We start from the raw sequence: 6,000 nt of genomic DNA, 5'->3' as shown, positions 1-6,000 counted from the left end.
CAAAACCTCAGGTACTGAATGGGTTATTGATGTGATGTCCTGCATTAATTCTAGGGCACCAGATGCCCCCCCATCCCAATGATCGTCCATCTTGTCTCTCAGTTCCACATAGTCTCACGTAATCTCATCTCAGTCAATTATCTTTAGTTCCAAATCCGCAACATGAACAAAGGCACTTCTAACATGAGAATGATGGTTGGATAATGCACACGTAATGCTTACATCTGAGGATCACATTATGTGACCTCAAGATTATTGTTCTTGGTAGGTTAGTGATTATCCTGATGCTGTCTGTTCTTTGTGCACGTTGTCTTAATCAAGAGCCACGTCACAGTCTTTTTACCCAAATGCACATTGCAATGGCCTTTACTTTATGACTGTGAGGTTTTGGTTAAAGTATTCATCATTGTCGAGAACCAGAACCTAGCATGTCTCCCTGTAGCGTTATTTCGTCTTCACTTTTCAGGCTTAACATTACTCCTTTATTAGTACTGACACTCGCCATCCATGATGCTGACCGATGAAAGTTGTTTCCACCCTGTGACATTTGAAATATCTGGTAGACGGGAATGAGTGTGTGATGTCAGAGCTATGTGCTCATCCTGATGATGTCGGCCAATCACCTCAGAGGATGCTGCTTTGCTCCTGAGCAGCTTTGTAGCGCTGTCTGTCAGAATCCCTATGTTAGGTTCAGAATGCCAATCGACATTGATTTCATGACATGACTGCAAGGATTGACCTTTGTGAGGTGGACAATGTCAAGGACTGTAATGGTATGATAGCGATGCCCCGACACATCTCCTGAGTGTCCATCAATATCTATGAAGGGACTAAGTTATCATTAAAATCTGTGTTAAAACTGACAGGGTCACACTAGATGCCAAGGCAATGCAGGTTGTAAACTTGGGAGGCTTCCGACGAAGGCAGGGTAATGGATTTAGTCAATAATTGCACAATGGTACTGCTGAACCACTCTATGTGACGAAGATGCTAGTCACTCACGGGTTTGCGTCCATGCTGTACTGTAACATATAACTGCATCCTGATGTCCGATGGCATCTTGGGGCTCAGTACCAAGATGTGGCCTCTGCATTAATCTTGCATGAGAGCTGGTGTTTGGAGAGATGGTGCTGTCTGATTGTAGCTCTGTCTTCAGCTGGGCAAGTGATACAAATTATGGAGGTTTTTCCTCTTCGAACCACAAGGCTAAGCTCCTGTCACACTAGCATCAGTGCTCCAATGATTGCAGTAGCATTCCTGCTTCATGAAGGCTGCCATGGTCAGTGACTTTTTCATGCCATGGTTGAAAGGCCTGCACTATGTGTAGTTGTTTAAGAGTGAGCGGTGATGAAGTACACATCCCATTACACAGCAGCCACTTGCTCCCTAGGGTACTGCGCCTTCCAAGGAGGACCGCATCATTAGACAAAGGTGACTTATGCTTCCTCAGTTCTCATTTTGAGATTGATGACCCTTTATGAGATGTTGAGGATGACAATGCAGGTCTTATTGTCTCCCCTGCATTGAAGTATGAGGAGAGCTGTGCTCGCAGCAATTTGTCATCACCTTATTCCTCCTGGAATCTTGTTACTATGAGGTCGTCACAGGTACATCTTTTGCATTGTGCTCGTGCTATGGCATCCTCATTTGGCTCATCTGAATCTTGGCCCCCCTCAAAATCAACCCCTTGAAGGTCCCCCTCTTCCATTTCTCCATATGGCAACTCATCCCCTCTTTGCAGCGCTATGTAGTGCAGGGCACAACAAACAACGATGATGTGGGACACCCTCTGTGGACAGTACTGGAGAGCTCCACCTGATTGGTCCAAACATCTGAAACACAACTTTAAGAGGCCAATAGCCTGCTCTATTTAGGACTTTGTGGCTGAATGTGCAGCATTGTATCTCTCCTCAGATGTACATACTTTGTGGTTGATAAACAGGCGTCATGAACCACACCTTTAGAGGGTACTCCTTATTACTGAGGAGCCAAGCCCCTATCCACTGAGGGCTCTTAAAGATCTGTAGCACCTGCAGGTGACTCAATATGTAAGAGATGTGAGAGCTCCCTGGCACAAACATGCATGATCTGATTTCTGTGATCACAGATCAGCTGGACACTGAAAGAGTGAAATCCTTTTCTATTAATGAATCACACTGGCTGCTGCCAGGGAGCTCCCAAGGCCACAAGTGTGCAGTTGGTGGCACCCTGCGCTTGTGGGAAGCATGAGAATACATCCCACAGTTCTGGCAGCCTGGTTTGCATCATCCATGAGGAACTGTATGTAATGGTGAGCTTTATTGAAAAAGGCATCTGTCACCTCCCTTATGCGCTTATGTGTGGTTGTTGGTGAGATTTTTGTGAGATTCTACAGAAGTCCCCAGTGGAGCCCTGGAAGGATCTGCTGACAAAGGAGTTGAATGCAGCGGTAACCTTGAGAGCTACCAGCATTGGAAGGCCTCCAATTCTGTGCAGTGTCAGTTCTTCATGAAGAATGTGGCAGATACAAGCCCTATACAAGCAATGGCATCTGCAGCACTGTCTTTCACTCATCTCAAAGTATGAACTGCGTCTCCTGTAGACCCTTGGTTGCACCAAACATCTCCATAAATTTGGTCCCTCCTCGCCAGCAGCTGGGTCTTCCTGGGGCCCCACTGGCTCTTGTTCCTCAGGGTGATGCAATTCCCTGAGCTGTACCATATGGAGATGGGCCCTTTTTCCTTTCACTTGTATCAAACCTATCAAGAAGGCAGAGTTGCCTGCAACCTGCATTCTCCAACCCTCCTTGTACCTGTGGAAAAATAGATTTGAGACATCATTACACATTCCCATTGAATGCTCTCCCTCCATCTCCAAGCCAGGAAGCCAGTGTGAAGCCCTAGGCCTGCCCTAAGCCAGCCCTTCCAGCTGAAGCATGTCCTGAAATTTCACAGGTGAATGAGCATCCCCCTCCAATATGGCTGCGCATTAACAAAGAGGCTCTTGATCAGGGTGCATACACCCATTTGCTGTAACCCTCAGTCAGCGTATAGTCACCTTGCCTCCATTAGCCTAGACACTAGTCTCACCTTGTACTAATGTCATGGCTGTAAATGTTGTGCCCCGTAAGCCATGACCATTAAAATGAGAATATTGAGGACTGTAGTGAGCATGTAGCTTCTGTCCAGCAGCCGTGGACCTTGATTGTTTGATCCTCCTTCCCTTTTTACATGCCTCTGTCAGGGGCAGGTGCCCAATCAGACCAACTCAAATGTTGCCCCAAACCTTAATGGGTTGCCATATGAATGCACACCATGAGTAAAGGAGCAATTCTCCTTCAATGAGCATATGACACATGAAAACAGTAATCAGCTCAGCCTTGTTCACCATGTCATGAGCACATAACTATTAGGGAGCCCCTTCAATCGGCCCAAAATTGTAGTGGAGAACTCCATACAGACACCTTGAGACCCCTCCCTTATCATTTTTTCGCACTTGTTTTTCCAACTGTGTCATTACTGTGTAATGATGAAGATGATGCTGCTAACTTTCATGAGTGCCACCAATACCTTCCAACTTCCCCTGCCACCAATCAACTTCCTCCCAGGCTCCTCCTCAGTCACTGCCTCCTAATTCCTATCCCTCCTGTAACTATTCAGCCTCCCCAATTACCCTTGACCCCGTTGTCGTGCATGTAGGTTTCCCTGTTCTCACCCCCATTCCCTTCAATGTTGATGAACCATGCCATTTATAGATCTCACCCTCTCTTGCATGCAGCCACCTGCACCCTCACTTTCAGAGACCCACCCATGAGACCATACAATAACCCCGCATGTCTCTGACTTTGCCATCCTAGGGAGTATAGATGTGCTGTGCCATCAATGTAACTGTGCCCTCTGCTTCCCAGTACTGACTCCAACCCACAGGACCAAATGCCTTAGATGACTGACCATGCCCGGCACACCATTCTCTGCATGACCATCACTACCCAGAGAGGCCTTTCCTTGCCCAAGACCAGGACCAAGACATACGTGCCATGCACAGCCCTCTAACATAGTCCGCACAGACCCAGGACTGTCCATTCAATATGCTGTGTGGCCTCAGCCCCAAGCCAGCTTCTAGCTCCTCCTTGAACAGTTTTATAACTCTTGCCACAGCAAAGTCTTTCACTACTCCACTCTGTTCCTTTAACATCCCCCCCCTCAAGCCATGCCTCTGCCTTCCCCCCTCCCATCTCATGTTCCACTAAGCCACCCCCAGTCATGTTCCGTCTTCTCCCGTTCCCTTTGTTGTTGGCTCATGGGCATCAGCCTTGATGCAGAATCTCAGAAGCACCGGGATATCGCAACAGTGCTATTAAAAGTAGGCAAAAGCAGTGTCGACTGACCTCGAAGTCATTGATGAAGTGAGGTTCGTCAGCTGCACGCCACTTATATGCATCCGGGAAACAGACTGCTCTAATTATCCACTGGTGGAGAGCTTAATTTGGAAGGGGAATGTGATTCTGCTGAGTTTGCCTTTTAATAAGCATTCATGAGATGCAAATGAACACAAATATATTTCCTGACGTGGATCAGCAAGAAAGTTGACCCATCTTTAACCGATCATCAAAGTCAGAAGAACAAAATTCCAAACTGATTTCCCGACAGCTGGAAAGTGACTTTTGCAAACACTCCAAATTTTGTGTCATCACCCGCCACAATTCCTGCTGCTGGCTGGAGGATAAAATTCTATCCAGAGACCTGACGCTGACTGGAAACTGGAAATCAGGCCTCATCTCCATAATAGTGGGAAGCTGTGGGCTTCAATCAGGCATCGAGAGGCAGATTGCCAATCAGCCAGGGAGGCAAATGGGAGAGGGATGAGCAGACCAACAGCATTGTCTGCCGTATTGTTGTAGAGCCATGTATAACATACATATAGAAACAAAGACTTGCATTTATATAGCACATTTATGACCACCAGAAGTCTCAAAGCACTTTACAGTCAATGAATTACTTCTTTGAAATGTAGTCACTGTTGTAATGTAGGGGGCAGTAAATATGAGCACAGCATCCCTCACAAATAGCAACGTGATCATGACCAGATAACCTGATTTTTGTGATGTTGAGTGAGGGATAAAAATTGGACAGGCTACCAGGGATAGCTGCCCTGCTCTTCTTTGAAATAGTGCCATGGGATCTTTACATCCACCCCAGCAGGCAGATGGGACCTCAATTTAACATCTCATCGAAAAGACAGCACTCTCAGTACTGCACTGGAGTGTCAGTTTTGATTTTTGTGCTCAAGTCCTGGACTTGAACCCAGAATGCTACCACTTGAACCCAGCTGACACTCCATCCACACACACAAGTATTCACAGAACAATCTCTCTCTGTTTACATAGTGCCCTCATTGTCCAAGAGTTGCTAATCATGGCTCAGTGATGTCATGATACCGCAATGGGGCAAGTAGATGAGGCAGGCTGCAAAACCACCTCAGCTGGTATGAGGATTGGTCTCTCACTGTCATTAAGCACATGTTATAACCAACTGAGTTAACCTGCCCTACAAAAAACAATCAGACTCACCAGAGGAGTTTGTTTTTTTTAATTTTCAATGCTAGTTTTCAGTAATAACATCACAGTAGGCAGCTGGAGAAAGAGACTCATAATCATGAAAGGCATGGATTGCCTGTTAGTGGGACATGGTCGAGGATATGTAACATGCCAGCAGTCAATAGGAGAACAAAGGACTATGTAGGATGATATGACTCTCTGGTCTGATTAGAACCAGCTGTTGTCTCCAGATTCAATAAAACCCCTTATTATTCTTTTATTGGAATTAACTGCTCCCTTCAAAGAATTTGTTTAATTTGAGTGAATACAGTTTAAAAACTAACACAGCCAGATAGATGGATTAGAGGGTAGCTACAAAGAATATTAATGCATTGCCTATATAGATATTCATGCACTCGGATTTTGTTCATAAAGTGACACTACACCTGCATCCTTTATTATTTGAGACATTTCAGGGGTTTGAG

The sequence above is a fragment of the Carcharodon carcharias genome, chromosome 20, assembly GCF_017639515.1.
Source record: "Carcharodon carcharias isolate sCarCar2 chromosome 20, sCarCar2.pri, whole genome shotgun sequence".
In the NCBI taxonomy this organism is placed as follows: Eukaryota; Metazoa; Chordata; class Chondrichthyes; order Lamniformes; family Lamnidae; genus Carcharodon; species Carcharodon carcharias.
Note: the sequence above shows the minus strand (reverse complement) of the source record.